Source organism: Triturus cristatus, chromosome 12, assembly GCF_964204655.1.
Source record: "Triturus cristatus chromosome 12, aTriCri1.1, whole genome shotgun sequence".
NCBI classification, from domain to species: Eukaryota; Metazoa; Chordata; class Amphibia; order Caudata; family Salamandridae; genus Triturus; species Triturus cristatus.
Window position 1 is genome coordinate 105,991,579 of NC_140595.1, and position 21,607 is coordinate 106,013,185.

The following is a 21,607-nucleotide window of genomic DNA, read 5'->3' on the forward strand; positions in this document are numbered from 1 at the left end:
CTGTGCACATTCTCTGTGGGTTCAGCATAGGTCTGCCACTGTGGCATTGTTCCCTGGCCTAGTTTGTATTTTTCCAATGTGTGCTACATGTGTCCACTGGACAGGGATACACCATTTGGCTTGTGCATACTCACACTGGGCAGTGCCTGTGTGGCTTTTCACAACAATCTGTTGATGGTTGTTTGTCACAAATATGTGTTGCGAGCCCCACGAGGTGATGTTGTGTCAAGTTGTTGCTGCACAGTTTTTGTAATCCTGATTAAGAGGTGTCACTTCTTGATCTGTATCAATCACATTGACTCAGGTATGGGGGGGTTGTGCGGGAGAGGCCTACATGGGCACCCCTGATTTTTCTTTGCCAGCTCTGACCTGTGGGAATTGGCTGTACAAAGAATCGCCGTGCAGTGCCCCTGTGATGGTGGCCAGTGCTTAATGTTTGTGCTTTGCAGCCTGTGTCATTTTTTTAAAAACATGATTTCTGCTCATACATTTTTGGCACCTGTGTGTGGTTCAGATGCAACGCAGTTTGGTCTTTGTGTGCTGACATCTGTGTGGACATTCTGGCTTGCCACGAGGGTGTCTCCACAGTACAGCTATGCTTTTTTACAACCCAATTGCAGGCCCATTAGCTTATGCATTGTCCTGGGTTTGGACATGTGTGCCACTCCACATGACAAGCAGTAGGTCATATGTGTATCCAACTGTGTCATCAGGTAACGGATGGCCATGTGACAACTGACATAATTCAAGTTGTTAGTCAAAAAAAATTGTACCTTGGCACTAACAGCACTTGTCAACAGTTCTTCATGTTTTAAATGTGGTAATTTGATGATTTGTGTTAAGAACACTAATGTGCCTGCATGAAAGATGTCTCCCAAGGAAGTGCACACCAAACAACATTTCCACTTTCATAGAACACGCTGGCACCTTTTCAAAGAAGCCACTGTTAGAATTAAATGGTGTTGCAGATTCTCCATATACATGTTCCCACAGTGGTCTTGATTTTGTGAAACTCCTTTGTTGTTGGTGATACAAACTGACGAGTGTCAAGACACCAAGACCTCCGTGGGCCCATGTATATGTACTTTCTGCAACACCATTTATTTCTAACAGTGGCTTCTTTGAAAAAGGTGCCAGCTTCTTCAATGACAGTGTAAATGTCGTTTTGTGTGCACTTCCTTGGGAGACATCTTTCATGCAGGCACATTAGTGTTCTTTTCACGAAATGGCGAATTGCCACATTCAATACATGTTGATTGTGTAAAGTATTGTGAGTCCCAAGGTACCAACATTTTTTCGTTTTGTGTTCCAAAGTACTTATAGGTCTCTGAGTGTGGTGACACCTTGAGTATTGAGGTGTGTTAGTTTACCTTGGGTGCACCACTACTGTTTCTTTCAGGGTAAACAAGAGGTGGCATGACTTCATTGTATTGCTGTGCTCACCTGTTCACAGACACTAGCTTCTCAGTGTATTTCTCATTCAAGTTGTGGCCTGGTGTGTTCTTTTTTTCCTTGTATCCAAGTGGCATAGTGGGGCTACCAACTGGGCAGTACAGGGCTTACATATGTGCGGAGTAATCTAGCTGTTACTCATGATGCATTGCCTGATATGCACTGGGACCTATTGTTTGTGTGCTCATGTGTCAGATGTATACAGGTGACTGATGCATTTCGGTTTCTTCTCCTTGCCCACAGCACCATCATCCCCAACAGATGGAGACACCTGCACGGACCTGGAGGAGAGACCCAGCGACAGTGCCACCATTGCTGTCGAGTCTGAGGGAGCCAGTGGCACGGAGGGTGAGGGGAGTCAGTCCGAGGACCTGTCTGGAGGCGATACCACCTACGACGCTGACTTCCTCGAGGAGGCGGAGGCTGCTACACCACCTGGCAGCAGCCCCACATCTGTCCCCGCCTCCTCCGTTACCATCTCCGCCCTCCCAGTTGCTCCCGTTCCTTCTGTCCGTGCAGAGGCCCACCATGTCTCCTTCGGCCCCGGCACCGCACCCCCTGCCCCTGTCACCCCTGCTGCCCTCAGTTAAGAGTCTGTGGACATACTGCAGCAGTTGCAGGTTGGGCAGGCATCGGTCCTGACTGTCCTCCATGGCCACACTACACTGCTCACACAGATGGTTTCATTCATGGCGGGCATGTCAGCAACGATGTGTGACCAACGCAAGATTCTGCGGTCCATGGACTCTTCCCTGACGGCAGCAGTTACTCTCCTGAAGCGCTCCGTCCCCCCCCCTACCCCGGACCCATCCACACTTCCCTCTCACATACCTGTCCAACGCACACCCAGACAGTCACGAGCACGCACCCCACCAGACACAGGCAGCACACCCCCAAGTAAGGCAAAGCGCACACCTCCTGGCACGCACACTTAGGGGGATGTAGGCACACCCACAGGGTCTGAGGACAGACGACATACACGCAGCCACAGTCACAGTCCGCAGTCCTCACAACCCTGTCCCTCCAAAACCACTCCCCTTGGCTTCTCTGCCAAATGCTCACCCAAGCAGCTCTTTCTGGCTGAGCTGGACCTCGCCCCCGCTGAGCCACCACCCCACAAGCAGGCGAGGAAGTCCCCGGGCGGATGTATGACGTTACAACGCACACTTTTACAACGCATGCACTTACAACGCATTTTTTACAACGCATAATCCATTACAACGCATGACATTACAACGCATGACACTACAACGCATTTTTAAAAACTACCTTTACAACGCATTTCCATTACAACGCATAATACCTTTACAACGCATACCATTACAACGCATAATATTAAATTGCATTTAAGGTAAGTATTAGATAGTATAGGGGTAAAAGTTACTTTTCTAACTCCAGGGGGTGCAACAGTAGGGTAAGTGTTGGATAGTATAGGGGTAAAAATTACTATTCTAACTCCAGGGGGTGCAACAGTAGGGTAAGTGTTGGATAGTATAGGGGTAAAAATTACTATTCTAACTCCAGGGGGTGCAACAGTGGGGTAAGTGTTGGATAGTATAGGGGTAAAAATTACTATTCTAACTCCAGGGGGTGCATCAGTAGGGTAAGTGTTGGATAGTATAGGGGTAAAAATTACTATTCTAACTCCAGGGGGTGCAACAGTAGGGTAAGTGTTGGATAGTATAGGGGTAAAAATTACTATTCTAACTCCAGGGGGTGCAACAGTAGGGTAAGTGTTGGATAGTATAGGGGTAAAAATTACTATTCTAACTCCAGGGGGTGCAACAGTAGGGTAAGTGTTGGATAGTATAGGGGTAAAAATTACTATTCTAACTCCAGGGGGTGCAACAGTAGGGTAAGTGTTGGATAGTATAGGGGTAAAAATTACTATTCTAACTCCAGGGGGTGCAACAGTAGGGTAAGTGTTGGATAGTATAGGGGTAAAAATTACTATTCTAACTCCAGGGGGTGCAACAGTAGGGTAAGTGTTGGATAGTATAGGGGTAAAAATTACTATTCTAACTCCAGGGGGTGCAACAGTAGGGTAAGTGTTGCATAGTGTAGTGTAATATTATGCGTTGTAATGGTATGCGTTGTAATGGTAGTATGCGTTGTAATGGAATGCGTTGTAAAGGTAGTTTTTAAAAATGCGTTGTAGTGTCATGCGTTGTAATGTCATGCGTTGTAATGGATTATGCGTTGTAAAAAATGCGTTGTAAAGGTAGTGCGTTGTAAAAGTTGCGTTGTAAAGGTTGTTCCCCTCCCCGGGCACGGGAGTTGAGTCCCCCACCACGTCGACCCCCTCCCCCAAGAGCGCTGCACCCCATCCCTCGCCCACCACACCCTCCCTTGACCCTGGGGAATCCTCAGGTGCAAGGGTTGTGCTGGACGTACTTGCAGCGGTGTGCAGCGCCGAGCTCGCCTCCACCTTCGGTGCTGACCCACCCCCTGTGGTGAAGATGTCCACCCCTGTACCCACCACACATACCCTTCCCCCTCCTGTCCCTGCGGTGCCTGGTACTGCCCCCGATGATGCCCCACCACCGTTCGACAAACCTGGAGGTTCATTTGTGCAGGCAAGCTAGGGGTAGACGCGGTCCCCTACGTCCCCTCTTGGACTTTACATATGGACTGGCCATTGGCCTGTGTAAATAGTCTATTTGTTGAATTGTTTTTTTTGTACTGACTAAAGCCTCTTGTTTTACTTTCAACACTATTGCATTTCAGGTACTTGATGTTGGTGATGAGGCTCCTGGAGTTGGTGTTCTGGTAATGTGTTAGGGTTCTGAGAAATGTTTTTGTATGATGGTCATGAGGTGGACCATGGTATCTGTGTGCCATCACAATGTCTCTGCAAAGAATCATTGGTAGTGTGTGTTCATTTTGTTTTGAGACATTGTCCCAAGGAGTGTTCCTTCCTCTGTGGCACCTGACATCTTCCCTGCAAACAGTTGCACAATTGTTGTGCTGACCTGTGTCAACATTTCCTTTGTTGGTGACGGATCCCTTCAACAATGGCCATGCCTGCTCACCGATGTCTCCTGCTGAATCGTCTGTGCCATCCTTGCTAGTCACTGTACTTGTGTTTTGAGTATGTAGAAAGGCCTTCAGGGACAAATTCACCCTTTTCAGCACTATGCATGTGTGTAATCACGGCCTACCACACAAATGGTACTTGTTATGCAGGGTATTTGGGCACCTGACTCACAATTGTGGGCATTGTATCTAGGGGAATTCCACACTATTCCTTCCATGAGAGACAACATCTTGGTGGCTGGACCAGCACCTGGACATTCCTATCACTCATGGGATGTGCGTGACAGTGTGTGTTCCCTTTGGCTATCTTAGTTTTGTAGGCAGTTACATGACTATACAGTCTTGTGGCATGGTATCAGGGTGTGTATTGTGCTGCATCCGCCATGGGTGGGTATGCATGTGTTATTTGTCCTCACACCCACATGTGGTGTGTCATGCAGTGGGTGAAAGACATCCATCCTCCTGGGAGTGGGACACTGCTGTCAGTGATGTGTTGTTATAGCACTATCATCATAGTCCAAAGTTAGGGATGCGTCCATACCACCATGTAGGTGTGGTCATTTGATAATGAGGTACACCCCCCCATATCTCTGTCCACTGCTGGGAGTCCTCTGCACCCACCCCCATGTCTCTGTCCACTGCTGGGAGTCCTCTGCACCCACCCCATGTCTCTGTTCACTGCTGGGAGTCCTCTACACCCACCCCTCATATTGCAGGCCACTGCTGGTAGTCATATGCACCCACCCCCATGTCTCTATCCACTTCTGGGAGTCCTCTGCACCCACCCCCATGTCTCTGTCCACTGCTGGGAGTCCTCTGCACCCACCCCCATGTCTCTGTCTACTGCTGGGAGTCCTCTGCACCCACCCCTCATATTGCAGGCCACTGCTGGTAGTCATATGCACCCACCCCCATGTCTCTGTCCACTGCTGGGAGTCCTCTGCACCCACCCCTATGTCTCTGTCCACTGCTGGGAGTCCTTTGCACCCACCCCCATGTCTCTGTCCACTGCTGGGAGTCCTCTGCACCCACCCCTCATATTGCAGGCCACTGCTGGTAGTCATATGCACCCACCCCATGTCTCTGTCCACTGCTGGGAGTCCTCTGCACCCACCCCCATGTCTCTGTCCACTGCTGGGAGTCCTTTGCACCCACCCCCATGTCTCTGTCCACTGCTGGGAGTCCTCTGCACCCAACCCTCATATTGCAGGCCACTGCTGGTAGTCATATGCACCCACCCCCATGTCTCTGTCCACTGCTGGGAGTCCTCTGCACCCACCCCCATATGTCTGGACACTGCTGGTATTCATCTGCACCCACCCCTATATGTTTTGTCCACTGCTGGTATTCATCTGCAGCCACCCCCATATGGCTGGAGACTACGGGTATTCATCTACAGCCACCCCTATATGGCTGATCACTGCTGGGAGTCCTCTACAGCCACCCCTACATGTCTGGACACTGCTGGTATTGATCTACAGCCACCCCCATATGGCTGGCCACTGCTGGGAATCCTCTGCAATCACACACCCACCCCCTTGGAGCCGTACACTGCTGGCCTGGACCTACACACACACCAATATGAAGGAAACATGCAGGGCCAGACCGTAACCCCGTGTGTACGCCTCATATCCCAAATGTACTGGTGCCGTACGGGTACGTGTGAAACGCACCGTACCCCCGCATTCATTGCGTGTGCACACCTCGTATCCCAAATGTACTGCTGCCGTATGGGTACGTGTGAAACGCACCGTACCCCCGCATTCATTGCGTGTGTACGCCCCGTATCACTATTGTACTGGTGCTGTACGGGTACGTGTCAAACGCACCATACCCCCGCATTCATTGCGTATGTACGCCCCGTATCACTATTGTACTGGTGCCGTACCTGTACGTGTGAAACGCACCGTACCCCCGCATTCATTGCATGTGTACGCCCCGTATCACTATTGTACAGGTGCCGTACCTGTACGTGTGAAACGCACCATACCCCCGCATTCATTGCGTGTGTACGCCCCATATCACTTTTGTACTGGTGCTGTACCAGTACGTGTGAAACGCACTGTACCCCCGCATTCATTGCGGGTGTATGCCCTGTATCACTATTGTACTGGTGCCGTACCTGTACATGTGAAACGCACCGTACCCCCGCATTCAATGCGTGTATACGCCCTGTATCACTATTGTACTGGTGCCATACGGGTACGTGTGCAACGCACCGTACACGTACACTTCCGTTGTTGCGGTACGCAGGGGTTGCTGGACACGCCCCCCCAAGTGACCAGACCCTGGTGGTAATGTATGGGCTCCATATTATAGGTTTGGCTTTGGGTATGGGGTATATTTCCTGCCCCTCACCCCCCCCCCCAGCCCCTGGGTGTTGTTCTCACCTTCTGCTGCGTGTGCGTCGGTTTCGGTGCACCAGGTCGTAGGCTAAGAGGACCGGGATGACACGTACGATGGGGTTCATGGCGTGTACATCGCGTACCGGGGCTTCGTTTGTAGGACTCTGCTTTTACGGCTGTTTTTGACTCCCGTAACAAAAGAGCCGTAGGGACGAATCGTACTTGCGTGGCCGGAGACAGCTGCTTAAATACGTCCGGACGTCGCGTACAGGCTGTTCCAGATCGGAATCGTAGTTTTTTTTTACCCGTAGGGACTTTTGTACGATTCGTACGGAAAGAGGTTTTCTGTACGAATCGTACTTCCTAGGTTGTAAGGAAAGTTTACCGGGTACGAGTCGTACGGAGAAAACGCTTCCGTACAACGATTCGTACAGCCTTTTTCCAGGATTGGAATCGGCCCCTTATTGTCTGCATACCAGAAGGCGGCCAACAATACACAAATTTTGTCCAAAAATGCTTGAAAAGTTTGAAACATGAATTAAAACCTCTTAAATCCAGATTAATAGAACCACTAATTCTATCCTATACGCAAATGGTACTTTTTATTTGTTCCATTAAATTCATATTTGTATTAACAGTTAAGCAAGAGAGTGCAATATAAAATGGCCCTTTCACATTACTCTCTAAGCTGCAAAATCCAACAAAATTCAAGAGGAGTGACAAAAGCAAAACAAATTAGAGAAAGAAATGACCTCATCCAGAAAAGAAGTAGCAACAAAAAACAATACATTTCAGGTACATCTATTTGGAGAGCAATTGGACAGCTTTACTGATCAAGGGTGGATAACATGAGATTATGAAAAGATATATGTACTTATCTGTAAAATAGTTTTGAAACTATTCCGCCACAGAATTACTGGGTCCATACCTGTCCTTATTTGTTGCCCCATCTTTGACGGTGGGAAGTACCATTCCTTTATGACGTTACATGTAAGCGTGCAATTCACCGGTGCATATGCTTCTATCGCTCTTAGGCATACCTTAATTGAAGCATAAGCTAGATTTCATGTGGGTACTTGGACACAATGCAAAGTCTTGGCATTTTCTATTTTTGTAGGTAACTGGTCTATGTGTAGCGCCCCCCATTTTTTTAAGATTCTTTGTACCTCTCCCTGATCTAGTTCCCACTCCTGCGAGATACCTTCTGTCTGCCTCATCTGTCTGCGTCCATGGTTTTCTACCCCAGCATGTGTATCGCTGTCAGTGATATCTTTTTTTTGGAGTGTCCATATTCAGATCTCCTGTGCTAGTTTGCATAGCACACATCATGGAAGGCCTTCCTGACACCCCCCCGCCCCCAACCAGCCACCCTCCCCTGTTTGTTCATGAAGAATATTGGTGTTGGGTTGTCTGTCTGGATCTTTACTCTCTCTCTGATATGTTTGTGAAAGGCCTTCAAGTCAAAGAAGTCTGTTGTGAGTTCTAATATTTGATTGAGTTTTTCAGCTTTCTGTGGGTTCCATTAGCCCCGGATTTTTTTATTCTCCTGCATGCACCCACCCAGTGTAGGGTGAGACTGTTGTGATGGTGACCTAGAGAAGTGGGTATTTTGAGTGGCCTGCCTCTTGTGATGTTTTCTGCTATCCATTACTATATTTACTTTTGCACAAGATCCTCCCAGTCCCCCACTGATTGTAACCATTGGCTCAGCAGCCTTTCTTGGAGGAGTGTCCCATGGGGTCTGGCAGGTGGGATTCATTTAATGCTTGAAGCCATCATTCTCAGCAATTTCAGGTTCACAATCTCAGATGGTCTCTTCCTGCAGTGGCAAACCTGCTATGTCAATGACTGCACGCTCTTTTGAACCGGGCATGCCTTTATCGCAACTGAATCTGCCCCAACTATCCATTTTCTTCATAGGGAGTGGTGAAGACTTCTCATTGTTCGCTTAAAAACTCAGTATGTCTACTACTTCCATCATTATTTGTATACTGTTCTGAAGGTCTTGCGAGTTTGCCTTTTACCATCCAATTGAATCGGTAGGGGTACGCTTGTATCTCCTGCCTTCTCAAGTGAGCTGCTACTTCTGCAAGACATTTTGCAAACACACTTGGTGCTGACTTTATCCTAAAGGGTAAAACTCTGAATTAGTAATGTGAATTGTGTACCAAAAACGTGAGGGATTTTTTGTGCTTGAAGTTCATCAGGGTGTGCAAGTATGTGCCCCTTGAGGTCTACAGTGGCTATGTAATCCTCTTCTTTTAGCAATGGGATGGCTTTCTACAGTGAATATGTCTTGAGATTTTGTGTCTGATTAATGTCTTCTGTAATCTCAGGTCTATGATGGGTCTCAATATTAAATTTTGTTTGGGGATGAGGAAGCAGAGAGAGTACAGTCATTAGGTTTGTTACTCTTTTGGCACCTGCCCTACTGCGTCCTTCTGTATGAGGTTGTGTATTTCCTGTTTTTAACAGTGTCATTTCCTCTCCTTTGCAAGCTCTCCTGTTTGGCTTGACATCTGATGTTATCATTCCGAACTCTAGGCAGTAACTTTGTTTTAAGACGTTCGCACCCATTTGTGATAGGTGATGTTCCTCAATTCCAGGAGCAAACCTCCCAGTCTACTCCCTAAATGTGTTTGATGCTGAGGGCTTCTCTTTGCGAGTCACTTGCTGTCTGTGGCTGATCCACTTATGGTCTGCCATCACCAAAGGCCGTGACTCAAAAGAAGTGACTCCACGCCAATGGGTATGGCCATGCAGTACTAGGTCTCTACACACTCACCCCTTGGGAGCACTGTGTTGGTTGTAGAATGGTCTGCAAATTCCCTCTTTCAATTGCTCTCCTGGTAGGAGGAGTGCTCCTACTGTAAGACCCCCTGAATTGTAGGGGCCCTACTGCCTTTTCCATATGATTGCATTTTTGTATCTGCTGGAGAGAGTCATCAACTGCAGCTCTGTGCGGCTTTCCCCTGTAAAAGACATAATTATCAAAGAAATGTGGACTTCTTGTTTAAAGCTGGATACTATTAGTAAGGCACGTATTTTTAGTGTAGTGTCCATGCACATCGGTCTGCTGATTGCTTTAGCAGCTTCAAGGGCTGACTTGAGGCTGGAATTTAAGATGGTCTTTCCTGCTTGTATTGCATTTGTATTGTTTTTGGACATGTTGCATCAGTTCTTTCTTTTCTTTCTACAGTTAATAGCACTAGAATGTGTGGTGTGTCACTGTGTGGCTTCTGAATGCCTCATCTTTCTTCCTTCCATCTCAAACAGCTTATTTTTCTTCTCTGGGACTGGTACTTTGGATGCTGTAGCATTAGCCCTTTTCCTCGCAGTGCAGTCTGCAAGCTCATTGCTTGTTGTCTAGTAAGTCTTTCTAGAGGGTTTATATTTCTTCTCTACCCTTGTTCTTACTACTTCAGAGGAGGCTGACTTGTTAAATGCTTATTTCCTCTGGTTCATGATTCAAGGTAGCAGGGGCAGAAACTGATCTTTCTTCAGTGATATCAGTATTTCTGGGAGGAAACACTCCAGGGCCTGTCTTTTTCTAGCTGTACTTTTAAGTGTCTACTCTCCTTTTAATGACAGCATCGTACAGAAAAAAGTCATCCAGTTGGGCTGGCAGAGAACGGATGGAGACAGACCTGTGCTCAGGAGAGTTGGTGTCTAAGTCCTTCCATACATCCTCATCTCCTTGGGATGCCACTAAGATGAGTTGGTCATATTACTCATCCTCATCATAAAACTCCAACCTGCTCTTCCACTGTGGGTTCTGAAACACGATAGGGGTTCTGTGTCTGCTTGGCTCCCCTCTTCTATCCTTATTAATGTTTCGAATAAATGGTTAGTCTGTGAGACCAAAGTGCAGGCTATGGCTGATGCTAATCTGCTGTAACCCTCATCATTGTTATGATATCTCAAATTACTATGCATCAATGTACAATTCGCCATAACAGTTAGCGTGAATCACTAACTGTATAATCAGTGTAGTGTCCTGAGGTATTTTAGGCACTTTAAGGCCTTCAAAGAATTGTGGTCTCCAGAAAACCTACGTTCTAACGGTAATACATATGGCAAAAACCAGCTTCAAAAGTAAAATATGTCACCATAGGATGCAAGACGGATATACAAATAAAATTAAAGGAAAAGGACAGTCACAAAAAGGCCACAAAAATAAGAAAAGTAGAATTTTCTTTTTAAAGTGATTGATGACCAGCGCTCCTAGAACAGACCAACTGGGTTGCGTCAAAAATGTTGGCAAAGCTTTGTGAAGGATACATGCTAATAACTATTTATTTTCTCTCGAAAGCATTACAAATGTATCAAGTGATATAAGGGAACCACAGCAGAACCTCTGATGGTTATTCCTCAAACTGTTCAGACAAGATCTAAATACTGCGGAAATGACTGCTGGTAACATTAGAACTGGACCAGTCATTTCACATTATCCTTAGAAGAGTGGCATTGAGGACTCTACACAGGTTGTCTGGAGAAGCGCAACAGTCTCAGAGATCAGAACTTTTTTTAGACTTCTCCTTCTGGCTATCCCTGTACAAAACAGTTATATATGCAAGCTGTTCCAGCCGGTATGAGGAATCACTGACTATATTCATCAGGGTACTTTGGAGCCTCTATAAAATATGGACCTTAGGAAGAGTCCTGTTGCTTCACTGTTCGCGTATTAAGGTGTCAGCTGAAATTCTTACCTGTTTCTCCCCAGAGAAGTGCGTGCCACAAGCTCATAGATCTGAGGTACATACTCGAATGTGGAAATGATGTAAAAGGCTTTCTTATCTGAAAAACAAATGAAGACTATACAGTAAACCACCATGGCAGAAACTGAAAGGTAATAGACACAACAATGACGGAATTCCTAACTATTTATATACCAACTTGCCACAAATAAAGACAATAGTTTACATAAGTACCAGTTATGAAATCTATGGAAAGTAACTTTTAAAGGTACCACTAATTTGAAAAACAAAATGAAGAAATAATATTGCATACTTGCTAAATCCTTTTCTCAGCAGATGGAAAAGTTAGCAAATTCCTAATTACAGTCAAACACTCATATTATTACAATGTTTCACTGTACATAAAAGCAATGATGCCCTCCAGGCTGAAGTATCACATTTTATAGAGCAAATACCGAAAGGTTCTGAAACAACAGCCAAAAGGCGGCGGGAGCCAAGCCAGTGAAATAAAAATGAAATATTTGTTTTCCGAATGAGTCATCAGATTTTATCCAACTGAGGCTCATTTACCAACTCGTTCTTTTCCTATCACATAACACTTTATTCTGAAGGTTTTCCCTTCTTAAAAGTAATATACATAAAATATTGTACATTTTATATTATTAGATCATAATTAAATACTAACAAGGGTGCTGAGACAGAATATTGAGTTGGGAATGTCGACTTACACAAAAATCGATTTGTAAATATTGTGATTCAGAAATATCGACAGCAAGAATATTGTGGTCAATAATATCAAATTTAAGGTAAGAAATATAGTTTTAAAAAATATAGGTCATTAATATTGTTTTAAAAAATATAGATGTTTAAATATTGATTTTTTAAGAAGTGTTATGTATTTTAGTTTATATTTTAAATGTATGTAATGTATGTTTTGTGTACAAGTATTGTTTATGTTTATTAATATGTGTTAAATTTGTAGTAGTTATGAATTTTATTTTAATTACATTCTGCATTTCTTGCTCCGTAGCTGGTTGTGGGTTTATAGGGGAATAGGGTGGGAAGTAATTTAATTATAATAAATGAATCATTAATTTTTCATTTATTTAATTTAGATTTTATAGCGTTAATTGTGGGAAGTAATTTATTTATAATTAAATATTATTTGGTTGTTAAATACTATTAATTAATTGATAATTATGGTGATTGTGTGATTTGTTTTAGGTGCAGGTTGTGGGGTTTATAGGGGTAAAGGGTGGAATGTAATTTATGTTTGATTAATTAATAATTAGTTGTTAATTTATATTAATTATTTTATTGAAAATTGATTATGCAAATTGTCTTATTAATTTTAGGTGCGGGTTGCTGGGTTTATAGGAGTATAGGGTGGGAAGTAATTTACGTTTAATTAATTAATAAGTTGTTAATTTAAATTAACTAATTCATTGATAAATAATTATGCGAATAGTGTTATTTTTTTTAGGTGTGGGTTGTGGGGTTTATAAGGGTAAAGGGTAGGATGTAATTTATGTTTAATTATTAATAATTATTTGTTAATTAATATTGATTAATTAATTAAAAATTTAAATGGAATTTCTGTAATCAATTTTAGGTGTGGGTGTGGGGTTTGTAGGGTAAAGGGTGGGAAGTAAGTTTTGTTTAATTAATTAAAAATCGGTTGATCATTAATATTAATTGATTAATTTACGTTTAATTAGTGTATTTGTCTATTTTTTGTGTGTGGGTTTTATTGTAATAGGGGTACAGTGTGGGAAGTAAATAAATGTTACTTTATAACTAGTTGTTAAATACTGTTAGTTTCTTTAATTGAAAATAGGTTTTAAATTGTGTAATTCATTTCTTTACAGTTTAATTGTAGCTGTGGGTTGTGAGGATTATAGGAGTTACGTGTGGGAAGTTAAATAATTTTTATACGTTTTCATTTGTGTTTTAATTAATAATATTTCTTTAATTCGTAATTAATTCTGTTAGTTGAGGGAGTACATATTTTTTTAAATGTTGATGTGTGTTGTGATTTGTGTGGTGTTATAGGGTAGGAAATAAAACAAGTACATTTATGTAATTCATTTTTTTGTTTCTAAATAATTTTTAATGAAAAATATTTATTTGTTTGGAAATTACTTTTTATTTCATTTAATATAAAATGTGTAGGGGGGGCGTGGCTTGGACGCCGAGTAAGATGGCCGCCTGAGCTCGGAGCTCCGCTGCGCCATGGCGGATTTTTCTTCCTATCTTGCTATTTTGCTGCTGTTTCACCAGACTTCCTTCGGTTCCAGCGAGCGGAATATGCCGTGCTGATGATGTGACCTCCAGGCTTGTCGCACACGCAGTTATACCCTGTTTTCGTCGCATCATGTAAGTGCCTCAGCACGACCGCCATTTTAAGATCGGCGCGACGCGCGCGCGAGGCTGAAATGGGCGCATGTCCCCTCAGAACGTGGGATATTGATAACGCTTGATGGCTTCTTCCTCATACCTCCAATGCTCCTGCCTTACCACACTTTCAGCTTTCCTCCATTTCAACACCAGCACTACTTTGTCTCCTTGTCTATGTTCTGGAGGAGCAGTTACCTCATGTTGGCCATATTAGTGGAATACTTCCCTTCTGCTCATTACTGCTGCTTCATGAGAAATCACTATTTTCATGTATTCCACACAAGACGTTGCTCCTAATGTGCTCTTTTTGAGGAATTATTCAGTTTTTATTTTCTTTTTCCTTCCTAAGGACTTTGTACTTTTTGGTTTGTCCTGCCGAGCGAAGTTCACTCCATGCCTACTACGTTTATTGTGATTATGCTTCCTCGGTGGTCGTGTCAAAGGGATATATCTTTATATGGCAGTCATTGAATTATCCTTTACAAGCTTTTTTGAGCACTAGTGTCTGGACTTCGTCAGCAATATATAACTAAGATTTGGATCATAAGAGCTCCGCGCTGACGTATGGTCTCCCTGCCACTATTAGAGGAAGATTTTAATGATTGGTTGGAACTGCCTTTGATTCCTGGATTCCCACGGTTTTTACAGTTGTCTTTTACTGCTCCTGCTGGCCTCTTCGTTTCCTTACTAAGCATCTTGGAATCTTTGTATTCTGCATACGAAGTACACCGGTGATTTAGTTATTATTCATTCCATCATTTGCACATTCAGGTCTCTATGGGCAAACTGCGTAACCCAAAGTTTGTCTTTGTGCCTTCGAAGAGCTCTCCTACGACCACCTCTTCCTCAGCGGCAGACTGCTCTTCTCCCACAGATCAAATGGCGGCAGCGGCTTCCAGCCGTTCTTCTCCATCACAGTCAGCCTTAAACAAAACTTCTCCCTCTACTTCCTCGTCTAAGCGCTTGAAACAGGACTCCCCTCCTCCTCCACCTGATAAGACACCATCCTCTATATCTATGGAAATGTTGCTGGAGGAGATAAGCGCTTTACGTCCGTTTGTGGAAGAGACCAATACGAAGATGCAGCTTCTTGAGGCAAAATGGTCGACTATGGAAACTCGTGTATCCTCCGTGGAACAGCAGGTTACAGAAATTCACACTAACTCTCAGCGTATTTCCTCACTGGAAAAGTCTCTTCTCACCCTCCAACAGCATACTGAGGACTTGGAAAATAGAAATAGGAGGAATAACTTGCGTATTTATGGCCTGCCGGAATCCTTGAAGGGAGATGACCCTGTTGCGTTCTTCTCCTCTTTTCTTCTGAAGCTTTTGGACATTCCTGCTACTACTTCTCTAAGTATCCAAAGAGCTCATAGACTTGGCCCTCGTTCCTCATCTTCAACTAAACCACGAGGTGTCATCATCCTCTTTCTGAAATTTACTGATCTCCTTCTGGTCCTTTCCGCAGCTCGATCCAAACGCCATGTTTCCAGGATGGGTCAGAGGGTATTTCTCTCTCAGGATGTTTCTAATGCTACCGCTGCCAGAAGGAAGGAGTTTTTGTCTCTTCGGGCTCCTCTACGCTCTCTTGGTGCTAGATATGTTTATTTCACCCTTGTACCTTCAAAGTGACTCACCAAAATAACACCTGGACTTTTCAAGACCCTGCCGAACTCAAGAACTTTATTCCTATCCAAACTAATGCTGGCATGGACACCTCCAACCCTGCTAATGGTTGATTATTTAATCTCCCCTTTTTCTTACAGGTTTTACTGATATGTTCTTGTATTGGCATCTGTTTCCTTGATGTGGTTCTTCTTAATTAGTTGCTGGATTGTATTCCCTTTTTCACGTGTCTTTTGCCTTTGTGTTGTTTTGTTTAACATAATTTTCTGTATCATCTTTCTTTTTCCTCACCTAGATTGATTGGTGTATTCCTCTCCATCCCATACGGTTCGTCTTATTCATCTTCCGTACTGGTGCAGTTTGTTCTCCTGGCTTGGGAGGTCATTCTTGTCGAATCCTTCCATAACCCCATTATCATCTTCTTTTTCCCCCCCTCAGGTATGTTTCTTTCAGTCATCCTATTTGGATATGTACTGTCTCTTCTTGTACTTCCTTTCTCTTGCCCTTTCCCCTCTTTCCTTTCTCTTTCTTTTAATGTACCTTTCGACTCTCTTTTTTCTCGTTCTTTTTTCTCATGTATCAATTGGCATTCTTTTCTTATTTCTTGCTTTCATGGCTTTTCTTTTTTGCTTACAATTTTACTGTTTTTACTTTCAAAGTTATTTCATGGAATGTGAAAGGTTTTGTTAACCCGATTAAGCGACAGAGAATCCTTTCCCACCTAGCTTCCTATAATCCTGATTTAGTCCTTTTACAAGAAACCCATCTTTCTGATGCTGAATCGCTTAAGCTGAAAAGAGGCTGGGTGGGAACGGTCTTATTCTCCCCTTCATCTAATAAAAAGAATGGTGTTGCTATTTTATGTCATCAGAAACTAAAATGTAAAGTTCTTTCCCAAGATACCGATACTGAAGGCCGATGGGTACTAGTTAAGTTATTAATCAACTCTGTATCTCTGACTGTATTCAATGTCTATGGCCCTACCCACCCTGATTGCAATTTTTGGCCTTTAAATACTTCGAAATGTTTTCAGCACAGTGATACCATGTTTATCTTAGGAGGTGATTGAAATCAGATTGTTGATCCGTTTCTTGACTGCAAATCTTCTGCTCGCTTTACACCTCACAAATCACATACACAATTTCTAGACACTATTTCTAAGTCACATCTCATTGACTCATGGAGACTTTCCCATCCTGACACTCTAGACTACTCCTTCTTTTCACCCCCCCATGCCTCTCTTTCTCGGATTTATTACATCTTCCTTTCTCAATCTCTTTCTCAAAATCTCCTATCTTCTTCTATTGAGCCCATAGTTATCTCAGACCATGCTCCTATTGTCACGACCCTTGATCTTCTTCCTCCACATCCCAAATCTTCTCGCTGGCGATTTAATAACTCCCTTCTCATGGATCCTCTTTTTTCTTCTTTTTTTTTCTCCTTTGCTACAGAATTCTTTTTACTCAATTCTGACCCCTCTTTAGCTCCTCATGTTATCTGGGATTCTTTTAAGGCAACCGCACGTGGCTTTGTAATGGACTTTGTTTCCAAAAAAAAGAAGCACTTCCTTAATAAACAGAAAGACTTGTTGGCTCATATTAAATCCTTAGAGCACAAATTCTATACTTCCTCTAACAATTCTATTTTGCCAGACCTCATACGTGCCAAACTTGATTTCAACAAAACTACTACCGATAATGCCTCTTCAATCTTACTTCGGAGCAGCGCTCATTACTATGGGGGTCGCAATAAATCGGGTAAACTTTTAGCTAGTTACCTCAAATCTCGTAAGGAGCGTAATTGCATAGATTCTATTTACTCTACAGATAATCTTCTCTTACACAAAGAACAGGATATACTTACCCAATTCCAGCTTTTCTACCAGTCTCTTTATACTCCTGAATCTCCTCCCTCTGTCTCTCTTATTCACTCCTATTTCGATAGACTCCCTACCCCCTCCCCCTCTCATCTCAACTTTCTTGGTCTTGAGCATGATCTCTCCATTACTGAACTTGACAGCGCTTTAAAGACTCTTACTAAAGGTAAATCCCCGGGTCCTGATGGCTTCTCTGTGGAATTTTATATGCATTTTTCTGACCTCCTACTTCCTAAACTTCTCACACTCTTCCAATCCTTCTTTATCTCCGGCTGGTACTTTCCACGAGGCTACGATCTGCCTTATACCCAAGGAAGGTCGTGACCCTCAATTCTGTAAGAATTACCGACCAATATCTTTAGTTAATGTGGACTATAAATTATTTGCTAAACTACTCGCTTTACGTTTAGATCCTCTTCTGCCCCATCTCATTGGCAAGGAACAGTGTGGTTTTGTTAAGGGCAGACTTACTTCGGATAACTCTCGCCTTTTCCTCAATGTCCTAAATAAGGTCCCATCTCTTTCCATCCCTTTAGCTGCTATCTCTGTCGATGCTGAGAAAGCGTTTGACAGAGTGGACTGGTCCTTTTTGTTCGCCGCTTTGCGGTGGCATGGCTTTGGCCCTAATTTCATTTCTCTCATTTCTTTACTTTATTCAGCCCCCAAAGCGTCTGTTTTAGTCAATGGTCATCTATCCCCTTATTTCACCCTCCAACGTGGGGTTCGCCAAGGATGTCCTTTGTCTCCATTACTTTTTGTTCTTGCCCTTGAGCCATTTCTTACGTCTATTCGGAATAATATATCTATTTCTGGTTTTCCTTATGGCAAAACCCATTTGAAACTCTCTGCATATGCAGATGATATTCTCTTATTTATTTCCGATCCTGAAAAATCCATTCCCGCCCTATTACTTGAATTTAATTCCTTTTCGCAAGTCTCTGGTTATAAGATCAATTCTGATAAAACGGAGAGTCTCCCTCTTACCAAATTTTGTCTCCCTCATCAGTTCTCTTCTACTGCTTTCGCATGGAATTCCTCCAAAATCAAATATCTCGGAATATGGTTCTTTAACTCCATTTCCTCATCCATTCAGTTGAATATGTCTATTGTTTTATCCCGTATTGATAAATTATTATCTTCTTGGAATCCTCTTTTTCTTTTGTGGTGGGGTCGGCTTGATTCGATTAAAATGATGATATCCCCCATTCTTATATATATTTTTTCCATGCTCCCCATGAATATTCCTGATATTTACTTTAAACGCATTGATTCCTGTCTTTCTAAGTCTCTATGGAATCATAAAAAATCAAGGGTTGCCTTAGTTGCTCTTCGCAAACCAAAATCTAATGGCGGAGTCAAGTTTCCGGGCTTTCGTCTCTATCATAAGTCTTTATGTGGTGGGCTGTGAGCACCGCCCACCACAATGTTGTGAGTGGGGGATGCCACCGCCGCAGTGGCGTCCTAATGACCACAGCGGGACCGCCGCACCGCTGGCGGACAGTCCCATTCACCGTTACGGTGTCCGCCCGCCATCGTAATAGGCCCCATAAGTTTCCTGTTGTCAATGATGATCCTTACTTGAAGGGCTCATGTAGACTTTACTAAAATGATTTTCCCAGAATTCACTAGGGATGTGACAAAAGATCAGGGAACTGTCAGATTTTTATTTCTCGTACCTGAGACGATGGGCCAAATATGTTTACTATCTTTCATTCTGGCTGCATATGATAGTGGCTCCCATTGGTCTGTTAGGAATATCTGCCAGGGCTTAGCCGTAGCAGCCTTATAATGCTTCCTCAGGCCGGGAATTAGTACTTGGTCTCTGGGCTTCTTCCCTAGTGCAATCCTTAATTCACGGTTAGCTACTGTGCAATCATGGTCAAACCATCCCTGCAATTTCTTCAGTGGGCATATCGACCTGAGGAGAGTATTTTTTATCCCTCAGCAGAGGTCATTGAAGGCACCCACTATACAGGTGCCGATTCCGATCCTGGAAAAACCGGGTACGAACCGTCGGTCGGAGCGTTTTCTCCGTCCGACTCGTACCCGGGAAAAAAACATTACAAACATGCAAGTACGATTCGCACGGAAACACCATTTCCGTACGAATCGTAAAAAACACCGACCGACGAAAATATACATACAAATGTGATCCGGGAAAGCGCCGACGTGACGTCGGGACGCATTCATGCTGCGTTTCACGAACCAGAAAGTACGATTCGAACCGACAGCAGTCCGGACGGCAATATGTTTACGGCGCCCAAAAAGTGCTGGAAAAGCGAAGTACGCCACGATGCGAGCGGAATTGGGGGCCCGGTACGCGCCGTACCCCCTCCAGCCCCCCGTATGTATGCGCCCCCCCCAGCTCCCCGTATGTACGAACCGTACCCCCCAGCCCCCCGTATGTATGCGACGTACCCCCCCCAGTCCCCCGTATGTATGCACCGTTCCCCCCCAGCCCCCCGTATGTACGCGCCGTCCCCCCCAGCCCCCGTATGTACGCACCGTACCCCCCAGCCCCCGTATGTACACGCCGTATCCCCCCAGCCCCCCGTATGTATGCACTGTCCCCCGCAGCCCCCATATGTACGCGCCGTACCCCCCCAGCCCCCATATGTACGTGCCGTCCCCCCCAGCCCCCCGTATGTACGCGCTGTACCCCCCCGCCCCCCGTATGTACGCGCCGTCCCCCCCCAGCCCCCGTATGTACGCGCCATACCCCCCCAGGCCCCGTATGTACACGCCGTACCCCCCCAGCCCCCCGTATGTACGTGCCGTCCACCCCAGCCCCCCGTATGTATGCACCGTCCCCCCAGCCCTCCGTATGTACGCGCCGTACCCCCCCAGCCCCCGTATGTACGCGCCGTCCCCCCCAGCCCCCCGTATGTACGCGCCGTACCCCCCCCAGCCCCCCGTATGTACGCGCCATCCCCCCCAGCCCCCCGTATGCACGCGCCGTACCCCCCTCAGCCCCCCGTATGTACGCGCCGTCCCCCCCAGCCCCCCATATGTACACGCCATACCCCCGCCCCCCGTATGTACGCGCAGTCCCCCCCAGCCCCCCTTATTTTCGCGCCGTACCCCAAGCCCCCCCGTGGATGGACGCGCCGTACCCCCAGCCCCCTCTGTGTATGTCCGGTGCGGACCCCCACCCCCGAATGTGCGGAGCGTACCCCACCCCCGTATGTACGGAGCGTACCCCCACCCCCATATGTACGGAGCATACCCCGACCCCCGAATGTACGGAGCGTACCCCCACCCCCGTATGTACGGAGTGTACCCCCACCCCCGTATGTACGGTGCGGACCCCCACCCCCATATGTACACGCCGTACCCCCCCAGCCCCCCGTATGTACGTGCCGTTCCCCCCCAGCCCCCCGTATGTACACGCCGTACCCCCCCCAGCCCCCGTATGTACTTGCCGTCCCCCTCCAGCCCCCTCGTATGTACGCGCCGTCCCCCCCAGCCCCCTGTATGTATGCGTCATACCCCCCCAGCCCCCCGTATGTACGCGCCGTCCCCCCCAGCCCCCCGTATGTACGCGCCATCCCCCCAGCCCCCTGTATGTACGCACTGTACCCCCCCAGCCCCCCATATGTACGCGCCGTTCCCCGCCAGCCCCCCGTATGTACGCGCCGTACCCCCCCAGCCCCCCGTACGTACATGCCGTCCCGCCCCCCAGCCCCCCGTATGTACGTGCCATCCCCCCCAGCCCCCCGTATGTACCCGCCGTCCCCCCAGCCCCCTGAATGGACGCACCGTCCCCCCCAGCTCCCCGTATGTACGCGCCGTACGCCCCCAGCCCCCGTATGTACGTGCCGTCCCCCCAGCCCCCCGTATGTACGCGCCGTACCCCCCCCAGCCCCCCATATGTACGCGCCGTCCCCCCCAGCCCCCAGTATGTACGCGCCATACCCCCCCAGCCCCCCGTATGTACGCGCCGTCCCCCCCAGCCCCCGTATGTACACGCCGCCCCCCCAGCCCGCCGTATGTATGCGCCGTCCCCCCCAGCCCCCCGTATGTACGCGCCGTACCCCCCCAGCCCCCCATATGTACGCGCCATCCCCCCCCGGCCCCCCTATGTACGCGCCGTACCCCCCCAGCCCCCCGTATGTACGCACCGTACCCCCCCAGCCCCCGTATGTACGCGCTGTCCCCCCCAGCCCCCGTATGTATGC

The 21,607-nt window shown here is 46.1% G+C and overlaps 1 pseudogene; it reads right to left on the reverse strand.

Annotated features, from left to right (window-relative positions):
• Positions 1-21,607, reverse strand: part of LOC146772764 (rho guanine nucleotide exchange factor 11-like) — a 253,630-nt pseudogene that overhangs the window by 80,648 nt on the left and 151,375 nt on the right.